This window comes from Lontra canadensis, unplaced genomic scaffold (genome assembly GCF_010015895.1).
Source record: "Lontra canadensis isolate GAN:19392208 unplaced genomic scaffold, GSC_riverotter_1.0 scaffold1, whole genome shotgun sequence".
NCBI classification, from domain to species: domain Eukaryota; kingdom Metazoa; phylum Chordata; class Mammalia; order Carnivora; family Mustelidae; genus Lontra; species Lontra canadensis.
This window is the reverse complement of record NW_022630995.1, coordinates 85,690,460-85,709,555: the sequence shown is the minus strand read 5'-3', so window position 1 is coordinate 85,709,555 and position 19,096 is coordinate 85,690,460. Positions and strand designations below refer to the sequence as shown.

General features: G+C 34.4%; 1 protein-coding gene across 4 annotated transcripts in view; it reads left to right on the top strand.

Annotated features, from left to right (window-relative positions):
- The window catches only part of SPATA5 (spermatogenesis associated 5), a 325,613-nt gene that overhangs the window by 88,682 nt on the left and 217,835 nt on the right, over positions 1-19,096 (top strand). The window lies entirely within an intron of this gene.

The following is a 19,096-nucleotide window of genomic DNA, read 5'->3' as shown; positions in this document are numbered from 1 at the left end:
GCTTAAATTATACTGAGCTAATAATATTAGGTAATACTCATTTAGTGCTTGTTATGTACTGGAAATTGTTTTGAGTGCTTTACAGGTGAAGAAAAAAAACTCACAGAAAGGCCCCTGCCTTAATGCAAGGTAGGATATCATATAATTGACAGTTGGCTCCAGTACTGTGCCTGAGCTTCACACTAGCTTAAATATTTACCCTTTTCAGGGTCATAGTCAGGAGGAGAGAGCAAGCTGGGCAATAAATCATTGGTCAGCCTTGTCTTGGGCGGTAGTCCTGTCCTCAGAAGTGGAGAGATACAGAGCAAGTCCCCATATGCTGTATTCTCTTAGCCCAGTCTTCTCTGATAGATAAAATAGCCACTAACTAACCTGGCGATGCCTAGAAGATCTTCCTTGTCTAGGACATTCTAGTTAGTCTCAGGATCCTGAATCATCCTCATTTCCTGACATTGATTGCCTGGTAATGCCAAACCTTAAGCAGGATTAGAAGAGGTTCGAAATTAGGAACTTATCTCTAGAGCTAAAGGGGCTTATCTTGTTGTTTAATTAACTTCTAAATAATGTGACTCTCTTTGTTTGACCTCACTATGTTATGTTTTTTTTTATTTTGTTTTAGCTTGTACTCATCACAACAACCTTGTGTAGGTCCTATTTTCATCTCCGTTTTACAGGTGAAAAAGCTTAGTCATATAGATGCATGAATATGATAGCTCAAGGTCATCAGAGCTGGGATTTGAATTTAGAGATTTTGACTCCAGGGCAGATATTCTGACCCACTTTTTGACTCGACTACCATATGACAGATTATAGGATTCCAGATATTAGTAGCTAACTAAACTTTCAAGCTTGTATTTATTGTGCATTTTCTCTGTGACTTACTTTAGTAATGACCCTGTTTGTCTAACTGGGCTGTTGTTCATTCCTTTGCCAGCATTCATTCATTCACTTGTTCAGTAAAAATTTATTGAAATATGCTTAGTCTGCAACAGGCTTTATGTTGGGGTTAAAATAGTGAACGGGACCTAGGGCAATTTCCTTAACTTCTCTATGCCTTTTTTTCTTTATTTGTAAATTGGAGATGATAGTACTAACAAATTTTAGGTTGTTAGAATTAAATGCACGTAAAGTGCTTGACACAGTAGTTGGCATGTTAATTACAAATTAAAAAACTTTAGTGTTTCTTATAGTGTCTGCATAGATATTCTACTGTTAATAGTAATAATTTCCATATAGATAGAAATATAGTAATAGACATAGAAATAAATCCTGTCCTAACAGAGTTTACATTCTAGTGGATGAAACTGAAACATTTGGGAAATTAGAAAATAAGATCTACAGATGATGGATACTATGGTATTTCATCAGTCTAAGATGCCTTTAGTTGTAAGACACATCATTATTTTTCCTCTCCCTTTACCCCACAACCCCCTGTCTTGCCTCTCAAATTCCTAATATCGGAGAGATTATATGATAATTGTCTTTTTCTGATTGACTTATTTCGCTCAGCATAATACCCATAATACCATAATACCCAACGTTCCATCCACGTTGCAAATGGCAGGATTTCGGGGGTTTTTTTGTTGGTGGTGGTGGTGAGGGTTTTTTTTTTATGGCTGCATAGTATTCCAAGATGGGACCAGGGAGGGAGGCAAACCATAAGAGACTGTTAATCTCAGGAAACAAACTGAGGGTTGCTGGGGGTAGAGGGGGAGGGATAGGGTGGCTGGGTTATGGATATTGGGGAGGGTTTGTGCTATGGTGAGTGCTGTGAATTGTGTAAGACTGATGATTCATAGACCTGTACCCCTGAAGCAAATAATATATTATATGTTAATAAAATAAAACAAAAAGATACATCATTATTATATGTAGCATTACTGATGAAAAATGTAGCCTTAAACTGTGATATGAAGCCAAGAAGTCACCAACTCCAAGAGACGTCCGATTTCAAAAATTTAAAATAGGAAAAAAGATTTATCTTAGAAATAGAAAAAAGTGGGGTCCCTGGGTGGCACAGTCACTTGAGTATCTGACTTTTGGTTTCAGCTCAGGTCATAATCTCCTGGGTTGGGGGATGGAGCCCTGTGTTGGGCTCTGTACTCAGCATGGAATCTGCTTGATTCATTTGCACGCGTGCACTCTTTCTCTCTCTCCCTCTCTCTCTCAAACAAATAAAACCTTAAAAAAAGGAACAGAAGAAAGATAGTAACCTTGTTATTTGGGAGAAAGAAGATAATCTGTTCTGTTTTATAAAAGCAATGCTATTAAACACAAAAAATGTTCAGGATTTTGTTTTATGACTAGAATGTAAAAAAGATGATTAAATATATAGAAAAATGAAAAAGATTAAGTTCCCAGGTAAAAGGTGACTGAATGATAGTTTCTGTAAGGTGTTGGGAGAATCTGTGATATTAACTACTTTTTTGTTACTGCACTTAATCATCCACAATTGGTACTTGGAGTGGTTGGGGAAAAAAGAAGTTCTGAGCCAACTTTCATTGAAAATGAAGGTTTCAGGCTTAGCAGCATTCTGAAAAGAGCTCTGAATGTAAAAATAATGATCAGGAAATGCAATATCCTCTTTTAATAGCATATCCAGATTTCAGGTAAATTCAGTGACTTCACAACACTAAGCACTGTGGAAAGAAATTTTGTGGGTATCATTTTTTAAAATGACACTTTCAAGGAGGGTAGTACCTTTTTCTAATGTGATATTTATGGTACTTTTAAAAATTTCATAAAATCATAAACTTTTATAGCTGAAAAAGTTGTTATAAGTCATCTTGTGCAACTTTTGTTCTTCAGAACAGAAGCCCCTAGATTTTAAGACCTTAGGCACATAATTCCTTTGTGGCCTGGGCAAGACTAGAATTCATGTTTTCTGATTCAGTGCTCTTTGAACTGTACTACTCTTGCCTCTTATACAATCAGGATTTGAGATAGAAAAAGTATGTTTATGTTGTAGTAAAAATTCTCATGTATGTAAATATTTAAGGAATATTTTTATGTTTAAGAAACTAACAATAACTGCTTATTAAATACTTTAACCACTGTTTTGTAAATCTGTATTTCAAATCAATGAATTAAATGCTTAGTTCCTGGTATGCAGATTTTCCTAATTTATACTTGATTACCCCAGATATAACATGGTTTTCACATTTGTAAACTCTTAATATTAAACAGAAATGCTGGGGAAAAGAGAGCTAAAGAAGAAATGCAAAATGTCTAACATTTTTCATTATAATAGTTCCATGAAATGTAGCAGAGTTTTGTGACTATTTTTGTTTTGTGTTTGTGCACTGTGGCTGAATACCATACCACAGATTAAAGGTACAGCTTTCATTAGAGAGATGGGCTGTTGCATCATTTTCTTAGAAACTGGGAATTACTTTTTGTTGTTGTAGGACACATAGGTCTCTTATTGTAGTTGTGTTGTCTTTGAAATGAAAGCTTGCTTGTGTTTCACATCCATTAAGAAAATTATCATAGGTAATCTTCATGTTCAGCGTAGTGCATATTTGGCTAGCCTTCTTTAGAACTTTCTTAGGCCTCTTCCAAGCATCAGTACTGACTAGGAGTATGGGAGGTAGTTTTTAAGAAACAAAGCCAGGGGGCGCCTGGGTGGCTCAGTGGGTTAAGCCGCTGCCTTCGGCTCAGGTCATGATCTTGGAGTCCTGGGATCGAGCCCCGCGTCGGGCTCTCTGCTCAGCAGGGAGCCTGCTTCCTCCTCTCTCTCTGCCTGCCTCTCTGCCTGCTTGTGATCTCTCTGTCAAATAAATAAATAAAATATTAAAAAAAAAAAAAAAAGAAACAAAGTCAGATGCCTACCATTCAGAACTCCATGATATTTAAAAATGTATACTAGAAAAAATTTAACTTGGATAGGTAAGACGCTGGTCTGTAATTTAGAAATCATACGAAGGGGCAAATGATGGGGCATTTCATTTTATTGAAGTTAAGGAAATATCATTTTGGTGAAAATTTTAGTATTGAAGAATACAGTCTGTTTAATCCGTACAATCACGGCAGTGACATTTTTTTAGGACAGTGGTTTGCACACCTTTTCTGTACCAGGCCAGTTAGTAAACATTTTCGTCTTTTTGGTCCATGGTCTCTATTGCAACTCTTCATCTCTGCTTCTGTATTGCAAAAGCAGCAATAGAGAAAATGTAAGCCAGTAAGAAAACAGTTGGCTGGCCACATTTAGCCTGTGGCTATAGTTTACTGACCCATTTTAAGATACCCTAAACATCCCTTAGGTCCATGGCACTGTATGACTTTTGAATAAGAATAATTTGGAAAAGGGCCTTGACTTCTGAAGGGAAAAGAGAACTAATGTTTTAGGAAAGTCTAGTTTCAGTATTTTCTACAACTGAACATCTTTTTTCCATTGTTGTGTTGCCTATCTCTAGCAGATAATAAAGTTTTATAAAATCATTTCATTATGTTAGTGATTACACATTTGTTTTTAAACTTTTTCTTGGAGTTGGTTTTGATTTCCTAGGATGTCAGTTTTATGGTTTTTGTTTCCTACTGCAGCTTTGAAAGTCAGCCAAGAATATTTCTCAGCCCATAAAACATTTTCACTGTGCTATTCTCCAGCTAACTCTCAATGATCTGTGGAAATAAAGGGCAAAGGCAGCTGGGTAATGGGAATCCAAAGAATTTCCTTCACCTAATCATCAACATTTAATACAGCCACCATTTCCTCCTATAATAAATAGCAAATTGGACAAGTAGGAGTTTCACATCTTTTCTGTTTAGAAGTGCTAGTTGGAGGTGTAAGTAATAAGTTTTTGACTATGAATATTTTTATTAAAAATAACGAATTAAGTAAGTTTACTTGGGGTCTACACAATACCAACACAGAATACAGAATTTTAAAACTAGAAGAATCTATATTTTCTAATTCACTTCCCTTATTCATACATGCCAGTAATTACAAAATCCTCAAGGGAACAATAATATCTTCATGCTTTTATCTCAGATGTCTAGCACAGTGCCTAGCAAAGAAGCACCCAGACTTTTATTTTTTGAATAAGGGAATGAAGGCTTAGAGAAACTACAGATTATGTTCACTTACTTGGTTGTTAGTGGAGTCTGACTTCAATATATTTTAGTACCCTTTGTGAACCAATTTTCTTTTAAAATTGAATACTGAGACTGTCTTTCAGAATTTTCTCACATGTCTTATGTTCATAGAAGCACCATCATCTTCATTATAAAGAATCATTTGTAAGCTTTGGAATATATTCACCTGTCAAAGAGCTCTAAAGAGAAAAAAAATTAAGTGCTAAGTGATACTTTTTTCAAAAAAACTCAGTAGTTTTTATACACACTAAGTCTGAAAGTGGGTGTGGACTCACCAAACCTTGTCAGTTGTGCTAAGGATACAGAATGATAAATATTCTTTATAATGTACCTGATTGCAAAGTAATCAAATGATAACAAAGGATAGCAACAATAATGAAGATCATATTTTTTAGGTAAGTGAGGAGATATTTTGAGAAAGATTCTTGCCTTCCTTGGTATACTAATTAATTTTGCAGAACGGTCACCAAGTTACCCTCTACCCAGACAGCTATTCAGTAAGACTTATTTTATTGTAGTTCAACTTACTTTAATCAAGTTTTTTTCAAGCAAGCACCCAAGTCTTTGGGTACCAAATCCTAGGTGTCTGTAGCTATACTTAGAGCATATAAATGAAGATCCTGAATCAGTATCCATCCCCCTCCATGCAAAAAAAGCAAAAGTTCATTTAGAAGACAAAAGAGAGCAGAAAAAAAAAAAAAAAGATGAGAACTTCTTTTGGTATAGATCCAAGAAATCAACAAGTAGAGATTTTCTTCTAATTAGTGTGTTTCTTGATCCAAGCATTTCTGTATCTACGAACAATCCTATAAGTGTATTATATTTCTCTGTTTTAGAAAGTTTAGAAGGTTTTTCATTTAAAAAAAATCATTTAAAAAATCTGAGAAGTCTAAAAATACTCTTATCTGGAAATCTTATCTACTCATATCATTCCTTGAGGACTCAGAGGAGCCTTGAGGACTCAAGCTACTATTACATTTGAACAGCTAATACACAGTTAACATTAAAATGTAAAGAACTAAAAGTACCAATGTACAGCAGTCTCCTACTAATATGTCTTACAGAAAGAAAGAATCTTAGTTTAGTTTATTATAGTTACTGGCTTTGGCATGCCAAATAGTTATGAAGAGCTTCAGAAGAGCAGTTCTTGTCTTAGTATTATGTTGGTGGTTTTCATGGCAGAATTAAGGAATTTTGATAACTTTCTACCATGTTGTAAGTAAATCTAGGTAGGGAATTGGCAATATGAATCTGGATGTATGTACTGACCTGTGCTGTACTAACTTCTGAAAATCTTCTACCAATGGTGTCAGCAACCGTTTATATACCATACACCCCTATTTAGTTTATTTGTTAAGGTAATGTTAAAAAGTTATAGATTTCTTTGTTAAGCCAATTATAATAGTGATAATTATAATAATGATAATGTTTATAATTACTGCCTGTTAACATTTTCTTTGTGCTGAGCATTGCACTAGATCTTTTATACATTTTGTCTAATTTTGAGGAAGGTAAGAGCCTACTACCTAGGTTTTGAGAAAACTGAGGTTCGGAGAGATTAACATACCTTTTCCACAAGATTACACATAAAAATAAGTGGTAAAGCTGGCATTTGAACCCACACTTACTGAATATCAAAGCTCTTTCCCCAATTCAAAGCAGCCTTCCCAATGAGTACTAACCAGGATGATTTTTAAAACTTCATGTTACATAATAGTTCATTATATCCTGTGACTTTAACTGCGTTCATTTATCAGTTCTAACAGTTTTTTGGTTGAATCTTTCTCTATATAGAGAGTCATGTCATCTGCAGGTAGTGAAAGTTTTACTTCTTCCTTGCTTATTTGGATGAGCCTTTATTTATTTTTGTTGTTGTTGTTGTCTGATTGCTGTGGCTAGGACTTTGAGTACTATGTTAAATAACAGTGATGAGGGTGGACGTGAGGGAGTCTTGTTCCTGAATATAGAGGAAATGCTCACAGTTTTTCCCCATTTAGATGGGAATTAGTTGTGGGTTTTTCATATATGGCCTTTATTAGGTTGAGGTATGTTCCCTGTAAACCTACTTTGTTGAGGGTTTTCCTCACGAATGGTTGTATTTTGTCAAATGCTTTTCTGTGTCTATTGAAATATTCATATTTTTTATCCTTTTATTAACATGGTATTTCATGTTGATTGATTAGCAGTTGAATCACCTGTGCAACCAGGAATAAATCCCACTTGATCATGGTAAATGATCTTTTTAATGTATTCTCAGATTTGGTTTGCTAATATTTTCTTGAGAATTTTTGCATTTATGTACATCAGGGATATTGGCCTGTAGTTCTCTTTTTTTTGTGGTGTCTGTACCTGGTTTTGATATCAGGGTAATGCTATACAACAATAATGAAGCAACAGAAAGAGAAATTAAGGAATCAATCCCATTTACAACTGCACCAAAAACCTAGGAATAAACCTAACCAAAGAGGTGAAAGACCTATACTCTGAAAACTATAAAACATTGATAAAGAAATTGAAGTTGTCACAAAAAATGGAAAGTAACTTCATGCTCATGGATTGGAAACAAATATTATGAAAATGTCTATACTGCCCAAAGCATCTACATATTTAATGCAGTCCCTATCAAAATACCAGCAGCATTTTTCACAGAACTAGAACACATAATCCTAAAATTTGTATGGAACCACAATAGCCAAAACAACCTTGAAAAAGAAAAGCAAGGCTGGAGGCATCACTATCCCAGACTACAAGTTATATTACAAAGCTGTTAGTAATCAAAACAGTATAGTACTGGCATAAAAATAGACACATAGATTCAATAGGATAGAAAACCTAGAAAAGAACCCACAGATATATGGTCAGTTAATCTTCAACAAAGCAGGAAAATATCCAATGGGAAAAAGACCATCTCTTCAACAAATGCTGTTGGGAAAACTGGATAGCAGCATGCAGAATGAAACTGGTCTGCTTTCTTACACCATACATAAAAATAAGTTCAAAATGGACTGAAGACCTAAATTTGAGATCTGAAATCATAAAGCTCCTAGGAGTGAACCCAGGCCACAACTTCTTTGACACTGACTGTAGTAAATTCTTTCTAGATATGTCTCCTGAGATGAGGGAAACAAAAGCAAAAATAAAGTATTGGGATTTCATCAAAATAAAAACCTTCTGCACAGCAAAGAAAACAATCAGTAAAACTAAAAGGCAACCTATGGCATAGGAGAAGATATGCAAATGATATGTCTGATAAAGGGTTAGTATCTAAAATATGTAAAGAATGTGTTAAACTAAACACCCCCCAAATGAATAATCCAGTTAAAAATGGGCAGAAGACATGAATAGATGTTTTTCCAAAGAAGACATATAGATAGTCAACAGACACACGAAAAGGTGCTCAATATCACTCATTATCTGGGAAATGCAAATCAAAACTGCAATGAGATACCACCTCACACTTGTCAGAATGTCTAACATCAACAACACAGGAAAGAACAGGTGTTGGTGAGGATGTAGAGAAAGGGGAACCCTCTTGCATTGTTGGTGGGAACGCAAACATTGGTGCAGCCACTCTGGAAAAATTATGGAGGTTCCTCAAAAAGTTAAAAATAGAACTACATGTGATCCAGCAATTGCTGTACTATTTACCCAAAGAATACAAAAATACTAATTGCAAAGTCTACATCCACCCCAGTCTTTATAGCAGCATTGTCTACAGTAGCCAAATTATGGAAACAGCTCCCCCCCCACACACACACAGTGGAATATTATTACTCAGCCATAAAAAGAATGAAATCTTGCCATTTGCAAGGACATGGATGGAGCTAGAGAGTATTATGCTAAGAGTAATAAGTCAGTCAGAGAAAGACAAATACTGTATGATTTCACTTATATGTGGAATTTAAGAAACAGAACAAATGAGCAAAGGAAAAGTGGGCGGGGCAAATCGAAAAACAGACTCTTGGCTGTAGAGAACAAACTGATGGTTCCCAAAAGTCAGTTGAGTGGGGGGATGGGTGTGTGTGTGTGTGTGTGTGTGTGTGTGTGTGTGTATTTGAGGGGGATTAAGGAGGGCACTTGTTTTGATGAGCACCTGGTGTTGTATGGTAGTGTTGAATCACTGTGTTGTTTATCTGAAACTAATATTATGCTGTATGTTAACAAGTGGAAGTTAAATAAAATCTTCAAAAAAATAATTCATTATAATGAGTACAGAATTTTAATTTTCTTTGTCACCGTTTCTAGATCAATGGCACTAAGAAATGATGCATGTTTAGAAGCATCTTCTCTGCTTCAGTTATTAGACCACTTTTTTCAGAAAATTAGTTTGAGCTGACATATGTTAATTTTCCTTATTATTTATTTTATTGGATTTTGTTCATGACAATAGTGTGGGGATGTCAGGAGTGTGAAAATTCTCTTCAAAAAACTGCTTTTGGCAATGAGTAAATTGAACTGTGGGGTTAAGGATCACTTGTTTCTCTAACATTGTATTTTAGTCAGACTATACAGATGTAATGAGTATTGCCTTCGTTAGCTTGGAATTTTTACTGGGAGTCATGGCAAAATGGAAAAATACATACTTTTATGTCATTCTCCATGTTAACAGTTTATACAAAGTTACAGTTATGCTGAGCACATGCTGCTCACAGAGCTAAGGACAGCTGGAGAATATAACTCACTATGTATGTCTCTACTTTTATAGGATATCCTGTGAACCTAAAATAGCTTATTTACTGTCAGGCTCATGCTGAATATTGATCACACTCTGACAGCATAGTTTTAAGTTAGAAACCTCAAGACATTATTGATTCTTGACATTCATTAGTTCTTGCTTTCAGGTTTTGAATTTTGGTGGTTCTTTCTTTTAAATTGGCATCTGTTTCTTCAGTACAATTAAGTGTTTTCTTTCAACTGTAATCAATAGGTCTCCCTCACTGTGTGATGGTTTAAAAGATAGCTGTTACAGGTATTTCAACCTACTTTGGCACATTGGTATATTTGGTTTGTGAAACTCTGAAGTTATTTATGCTTTATAATATTATGGAAAGAGTATAGACTCTGGAATCAAGTAGATAAGTGTTCAGATCCTGCCTCTGCCATTTACTAGCTGTGGAATCTTAGGCCAATTACTCAACTTCTCTGTGCCTCAGTTTTCTTTTTATATATAATGAGAATAAAAGTAGTATTTACCTCACAGTGCTGTTACTGGGATGAATAAAGTAGTCCATGGGTTACATGGTACAGAGCAAGTTAAATATATGTCATTTGTTATTGATACAGTATCTGGGAGGTATTCAATGAACAGTGGGTATTTTTTTATAATTGCTTATGAAGGTTTTCCCTCACATCTTCTATGAGACATCAGAACTCTCCATATTCCTGAGGCTATAGGCAAGGCATAGATAAATTGCCTGTGTGGGCAGAATATATACTGAGCTTTAATAATGCTACAAGCAAATGGTTTATCAGGAACAGAAGAGCTAAATTTTTTTTTTTTAATGGGAATCAGAGATATTGTTCAAGAGATTATTTTTAAGTCAGCCCAACAAGGTGAGCAAGCAATCTTAAGAAATCTCTGATTTTGATAGACTCTTCAAATGTTTAATTTTTAAATTAAATAATTATTTATTAGTTATTGTTAGTTATGTTGTCGGCTGGACAACATAGGTAGAATTTTAAATATGTGGAATATTGTTTACAAAAGTGGAGTATGATAGTTTTTCTTTAGAATTTTTTTTCAAAGACTAGTCTAACATGAGTCAGTTTAAGAGTGTCGTGGTATTGGAAATGACTTAGTAAAAATAATTCATTTGTGGTGTTCCTGAGTAGTTAAAGCGTCTGACTCTTGGTTTTCGTTCAGGTTGTGATCTCAGGGTCATGAGATGGAGCCCTGCCTTGGGCTCAGTGCTGATTCTGCTCGACTTTCTCCATCTCCGTTAGCCCCTCCTACTTGTATGCTCTCTCTCTCTCTAAAATAAACAAATCTTTAAAAAATAGATAATGCATTTGTTTATGGAAGAGCCAACTTCTTTCTGAGGGATAGAGTTGTTTTCTGTAGGTAAATTTATTACTATAATATCAACACATTTTATTGAAAGTATAAAAGGCTTAGGTTAAAAAAACTTTTTAATTGTTTAAAACATGTTTAATTATGAAAACAAATTGTTTAAACTGGTTAAATGTTTAAAACTTTAAAATTGTTCTAAAGTACAAAAAGAAAAAAAATCTGCCTGCCTTTCCCAGCCTCTTTTTTCTTTGCCTAAAAGAAAAGGTATTAATAATTTTAGTGTTTTCATAGCTTACAAGCTGTATCTTTATAAGAGATTTTTACTTTTTAAACAGAATATTGACAAAACGAATGTGTTATATGATTTTATTTTTTATGGATTATAGCTTATTTAAGTATTCTTATGCTTGGAATTTTTTAAAATATAAAATTGTTTCTCCCTTAATTTTTTTTTAATTTTAAAGATGTGTATAGAGGAGCCAGAACTATAGTTATTGTTCCAGTGATATTATCATCCTCATGATATTTATTTGAATAAAGTATAATTCATACTCTTTCTGAATTTTGCTTTAAAAAGGGCAAGAAAGAAAAATCATTTTGTATTTCTTTCTCTCCCCAGTTCATTTTCTTTCAGGTGGTTGTATCCACTACTCATCAAAAAAAAAAAAAAAAAAAAAAAAAAAAAAATCCCAATTCCCTCCCAAGTATATAGGTTTCCTGATGAAATCATTCATTTTAAAACAAGTTCACATTAGGCTTGTCAGGATCAGGTAAAGAATGTAAAAGGAAAATTGGACCTAGAACACTTGGATCTATTCTTGACATTTTTTAATGAGTAAGCAGTTATTCATATGTATGCAAACAAATACAGTTTCTATTACTAGTGGAATTGATACTTAAGACTGAGAAATACCCTGTTTGTACCTTTTGCAGTATTAGCTGCTGATTGTAGAGGTCATTTTATAAAGAAACCTTTTGAAATAAACCTTAACTGTAAATTTTGGCTATAGACTGTTATCTCAAGCTATCAATAATTGTATTGGCTTCAGTATTTGAGAATCCTGAGTACACTCTTGATCTCTTTGATTCCTTTTGAGAGTGTTAGGGAAATTCTCAGGTTTTAGTTTGTCAGATATGGCTTTTATTTTATTCTCTTTTCTCTCTATGGAACTGTCTCGTATGGTACTCTATGTTTCTTAGTTTTCCACTCGATTCCATATGTCTGTTACACTGTTTTCATTCTTTTTTCCCCCTCTTCTTTGTGCATCAGTTTGGATATTTTCTACTTGTCTGTTTTCCACTTCAAGAATCCTCTGTTCTCCTGTGTCTAATTTGTTACTCTCATCTTTTTAATTTTTAATTATAGCTTTTATAGTTTTGGGGTTTAGAATTTTCATTTGACTTTTTCTTATGGATTCCAGGCCCCTGATGATGAAATCCCCCCCACCTTTCTTGGACAAATCTTGGGAATTTTTGTTTTTACTCTCTCAGTTCTATCCCTTTCTATATTATATACTGATTTAATATTGTTTTACAGATTCTAACTCCCTAGCATCTCTCTTCTTCTTAAGACAAAACTAAAAGAAATATATATATTATGATTTTGTTGATAACTGGTGTCTTGGGCTTCTCTCATTTGTTTAATTTTTTTTTTTTTAATTTGGACTCTATACCTAATATTTGAGTTTAGTGTCTAAAGCAGTTATGGTAATGGCAGGTTTTCTATTTGTGAAATTTTTTATCCATTCTTAAATTAAATTTAGATTAGTTTATGTTAATAGAATGTGGTTGTATGTCATGGGCTTCTAGCATCTAAATATGGCGTTTGAAAAACTCCTAGAGGAGCATCTGGGTAAATGTCTGACTTCAGCTCAGGTCATGATCCCAGGGTCCTGGGATTGAGCCTGCTTCTCCCTCTCCCTCTGCCCCTCCTCTCCACTCATGCTCTCTCTCTCTGCTCACTCTCTCAGATAAATAAGTAAAATCTTAAAAAAAAAAAAAAAAATTAAAAGCTCCTTGATTTTTGTTCCTAATCTGTGAGTTAAAATTTAGATTCAAAATGAAAAATGCTTAAATGGTTTTTTTACTGATAACTTTCATGTAAAAACTGCTTATAATGAAGCTCATGTATACTATTCTTTCAGGTTTAAATCTGTTAATTTGTATAGCAATTTGTGTTTGCAACATTAATCCAAAGCTATAATGTACTGAAATTTTTTTTGAATTATGTGATGAAAATTCATATATATTTGGATTGTATTCAAATTTTTCATTTTAAAAGATTTGAAAAGTTAAAATCTGTATGTTTAGTAATAATCTATATTTTTGTTAAAATAACTCATTTTCCTATCCTCTAACATAATTGTTTTAATTTTCTTCTCAAATATTACCACTAATGAAAGTCTATATTGAGTGGTATTCAAATTCAGTGGTAGCCCTGCCTAAATCTAACATTGATAGCTTATGAGATTGCTGTTGTTTTTCTAGAAAGGATTCTAAATGTTCTATGTAGTATGGTCATTCATGGTTATAGTTAGAACCACTTTATTACTGATAGGGTAAGTGGTCATCTTAATCTAGTTTTATTTAGTTTAATATATTCTGTTCATATTCTTGATTTACATTAATAACAGATAAAATCTATAGTTCTTGAGTCAGTCTTTGAGGATCTATTCTGTGTTTTTTATTTTGGAGAAGAAAGTAAATGTGATGTTTTCTTTCTGCCTTCTAGATCCTAAAGTCCTTGAGGGAATAAGCTCTTATTGGCAAGAGTTTTTGGTTGATGCATGATTTTCTATATAGACAGGCATTTCATCTTCAGACAAACACAGTTTTATTTATTCCTTCCCAATATGGATACCATTTCTTGCCTTTTCTTGTCTTCTTGCACTATATGGGATTTGTAGTACATTGTTGAAGAATAATGGTGAGAAGGAACATCTTTGCCTCATTCCTGTTATTAGTGGGAAAGTTTTTTGTTTCTCAGCATTAAGTATGATGGTATAGTTTTTTTGTAGGTATTTTTTTTTTTATCAAGTTGAAGAAGTTCTCTTTATTATTAGTTAGCTGACTTTGTATCATGTTGGATATTTTTATATGTTTTTTTATTGAAGTATAGTTGACATACAATGTTAAATTAGCTTAAGGTATATAACATAGTAATTCTAGAAGTTTTATACATTACGCTGTACTGTCCACAAGTGTAGCTACTGTCATCATACAATGCTATTATAATACCATTGACTATATTCCTTGTGTTTTACCTTTCATTTTCATTGCGTATTCATTCCATAACTAGAAGCCCCCTCTCTTCATCTACTCTCCTTTACCCATCTTGCCTGACTCCCTTTTCCCCAGCAACCATTAATTTATTCTCTGTATTTTGGGGTCTATTTCTGCCTTTTATTTGTTTGCTTATTCATTTGTTTTGTTTTTAGGTTCCATGTATAAGTGAAATCCTATGATATTTGTCTTTCTGACTTTCATAATACCTTCTGGGGGTCCAATATCTTACTTTTATCATGACTGTGTAACATTCTGTTGTGTATCTGTATGTGTGTTTTCGTGTGTATGTACATCACTCAGGTTGTTTCCATATTTTGGCTGTTGTAAATAATGCTGTAATAAACATAGGGGTGCATATATATTTTCAAATTAGTATTTTCATTTCCTTTGGGTAAATATCCAGTAGTGGAATTGCTGGTACTGAATCAAATGGTATTTCTATTTTTAATTTTTTGAGGAAACTTTATACTGTTTACCACAGTGGTTATACCATTTTACACTCCTATCCACAGTGCACACAAGGTTTCCTTTTTATCGATATCCTCACAAGTAGGCAGAGAGGCAGGCAGAGAGAGAGGAGGAAGCAGGCTTCCAGCTGAGCAGAGAGCCTGATGCGGGGCTTGATCCCAGGACCCTGGGATCATGACCTCAGCCGAAAGCAGAGGCTTTAACCCACTGAGCCACCCAGGTGCCCTGGAGTATGTTTTTTAATCTCCATGTGTTTTGTTATTTTCCAAATGTCTTTCTGCTATTGGTTTCTAGTTTAATTTCACTGTGGTCTGATAGCACACATTGTATGATTTCTATTTTTTATAATTTGTTAAGGTAGATTTTATGGCCTAGAATGTAGTCTGTCTTGATCAATACTCCATATGATCTTGAGATGAATGTGTATTCTGCTATTGTTGGATTAAGTGGCATTTGGATAGCAATTATATCCAGTTGGTTGATGGTGCTGTTGAGTTCACCTGTGTTCTTACAGATCTGTCCATTTCTGCTGGAGCAGTGTTCAAATTTCCAACTCTGTGAGTGAATTTGTTTCTTTCTTCTTGCTATTCTATCAATTTTTGCCTCACATATTTTGACCCCCTACTGTTGGTGATGCATATTAAAGATTGTTAATGTCCTCTTGGAGTATTGACCCCTTTATCATTATGTAATACCTCTCTTTATCCCTAATAATTTTTCTTGGTCTGAAGTCTGCTTTGTTTAAAATTAATATAGCTACTCTAGCTTTATTTTGATTAGAGTTAGAATTAATTGTGCATCTTTCTCCATCCCTTTACTTCTCTCTATATCTTTATATTTAGAGTGGATTTTTTGTCGACAGTATATAGTTGGGTCTTGTTCTTTGGTCCTCTGTGACAATGTCTGTCTTAACTAGTGTGTTTAGACTATTGATGTTTTAAATTGGTTATTATATAGTTATATTAATACTACCGTATTTGTTACTGTCTTCTATTCCTTGTTCTTTGTTCCTTTTTTGTCTTTGACTATTTTTCTGCCTTTTCTGATTTTAACTGATCATTTTATGATTCCATTTTCTCTATTTCTTGGTGTATGAAATGTATATTTCTATTTTTTTCCTTTTTCAGTGGTTGCCCTGGAATATGCAATATACATTTACAACTAATCTGCACGTACTTTCAAATAACTCTCTTCTGCTTCACAGGCGGTACTTTATAATAACCAAAATTTGATTTCTCTCTCTAGTCTCTTATATCATTTCTGTCATTCATTTCACTTATACATATACTATAGTCATTGGCTATTGTTCTTACCATTATTTTGGACAAATTATTATCTGTTAGATCAATCAAGGATAAGAAAGTTGAAGTTTTTATTTTGTCTTCACATATTCCTCTCTAGTGCTCTTTCTTTATATAGATTAAAGTTTCAACCTATATCATTTTCCTTTTCCTGCAATAACTTTTTGAGGTTTATTTGTTTTAGAGAAAGAGAAAGACAGTGTAAACGGTGGAGAGGTTCAGAGGAGGAGAGAGAGAGAATCTCCAGCAGACTCTCTACGTGAGATAGGTCCCAGTCTCAAAACCCTGAGATCATGACCTGAGCCAAAATCAAGAGTAGGACATTTAACTGACTGAGCCACCTAAGTGCCCCACCTGGAACAACTTTTTAAAACATTTCTTCCAAGGCAGGTAGATTAACAACAAATTCCCTCAATTTTTGTTTGAGGGAGTCTTTATTTCTCCTTCAATTCTGAAAGATAATTTCCCAGAATACAGGAATTTAGGTAGGTGTTTTTTCTTTCTCTCAACACTTTAAGTATTTCACTCTATTTTCCTTGGTTGCATGGTTGTTGAGGAGTTATCTAATGGAATTCTTATTTTTTGCACCTATAATGTGAAACTGTACTGTTCCTCTGGCTTATTTCAAGATTTTGGTTTTTTTTTTTCCTTTGCTTTTCTGTAGTTTGAATATGATGTGCCTAGAGGTAGTTTTTTGCCAGGTGTCCTACTTGATGTTCTCTGGGCTTCCTGGATCTGTATTTTGGTGTCAGACAATATTTTGGGGAAATTCTCAGTCATTATTACTTCAAATATTTCTTCTATTCCATTATCTTTTCTCCTTCTGGTATTTCATTCAAACATATTTTACACCTTCTATAGTTTCCATAATTCTTGGAAATTCTTTAGTTTTTGTTTTTTGTTTTGTTTTGTTTTTGTTTTCTTCAGTCTTTTTTCTCTTCAGTCTTTTTTTCTCTTTGCTTTTTCATTTTGGTAGTTTTTATTGGCAAATAATTAAGCTCAGACATTTTTTCCTCAGCCATGTCTAGTCTAATGAGCCCATCAAAGGTATTTTTTATTTCTGCTCTAGTGTCTTGATTTCTGCCATTTCTTTTTGAGTCTTAGAATTTCCATCTCTCCCTATGTTGCCCCTTTCTTGCATGTTGTCTCCTTTGTCTTTTAGAACCCTTAGCATATTAATCATAGTTTAAAAAAAAATCCTGGTCTGGGGTGCCTGGGTGGCTCACTGGGTAAAGCTGGGTAAAGCTCAGGTCATGGTCTCAGGGTTCTGGGATCAAGCCTGGCATTGTGCTCTCTGCTTAGCAGGGAGCCTGCTTCCCCCTCTCTCTCTGCCTGCCTCTCTGCCTACTTATGATCTCTCTCTCTGTCAAATAAAAAAATAAGATCTTAAAAAAAAAAAAATTCCTGGTCTAATTATAGCATTTTTGCTGGTTCGTTGATGTTCATTCAGCTTCTTCAAATTGTGTTTGGTTTGTCTATTAGTATGCCTTGTAATGGTTTTGATTTTGTTTTATTGTAATGGTTTTGATTTTATTTATTTTTGTCAAATATAAATCAACATAATACTGCATAAAAGGAACTATGGTAAATAGGCCTTCGGTGATGTAGTAGTAAGAGTGTAAGAGGCCAGGTAGGTGTTCTTTGGTCTTGTGATTAGGTTGTAGTCTTTTAGTTAGTCTGTATTACTGGACCGTGAACTTTGCAATTGCTTTTTAGTAACCCATCTTCCCTTAAAGTAATACAAGATGGCTTGAGAGGGCTGGAGTTGGGTATATCTCTTCCTCTACCTCAGTTGGGCTCTGATAAACTTATCATAGTTTAGGCTCTGGTAAAATAGTTTCTCTTGAAGTCAGGACTTGTTCAGAAGTACAGACTATTCTGGCATATTTCAAAATAGCTACTTTTCCCTTCCTTCTGCTGCATGCACAAGATTTTCCTCAGGTCATCGTGAGAACCTGGTATGGCTTCTGGAGGTAAACTCACAAAAAATGTAAGAGTCCCTCAGTGATTGTGTCTTCTGGACTGTTTAATTCTCAGACTTGTCCTCACTGCCTCCAGAAATTCATCATTTACATTTCCAGTATCCTTACCCCAACACTGGTTCCTGTGGAGGCTTCTGCTCATTGCTTTCTTTGTATTCAGCTTGTCTGTCTCTCCAGTTTGGGGGGCAGTGGTTTGTCTTATTTCTATGATCTAAATATTTGTGTCCTCCCCACATTCATACGTTGAAATCCTAAGTGGTAGCGCCTTTGGGAGGTGCTTAGGTCATGAAGGTGGAGACCTCGTGAATAGGATTTGTGTCTTTATAAAAGAGGCCTCACGGAGCTCACCCACCATCTTTATGTGAAGATGTGAAAAGGTGTCAGTTATGAACCAGGAAAAGACCCCTCACTTAAAACCATGCTAGTGCCTTGATCTTGGACTTCCCAGTGTCCAGACAGAAATAAATTTCTATTGTTTTTTGTTGTTGTTGTTTTAGATTTTATTAATTTGACAGAGGGAGAGACAGTGAGAGAGGGAACCATAAGTAGGGGGAGTAGGAGAGGGAGAAGCAGACTCCCTGCTGAATAGGGAGCCTGACGCGGGGTTCAGTCCCAGGACCTGGGACCCTAAGACGAGCCGAAGGCAGACAGATGCTTAATGACTGAGCCACCTGACTGAGTAATTTTCCACTCAGGTGTTTATTACATATTTCTCAATTCTGAATAGTTCTTAGTAAATCCTACCTGCTGCTAATAAGAATTGTTATTATAGGACCTTGACTATGTAATATAAGGGTTTTGTTCATTAGTAAGACCTGTTGAATTTCCTTATTAATAATCAATATTCAGTTTTGTTTTGGATTTATTTTGTCAAAGGAAACGTGATTAAATTATAATTTAATTATTATATTTAATTAATTATAGTATGCCTCGTAGTAGCTTTGTATTTGACCTGA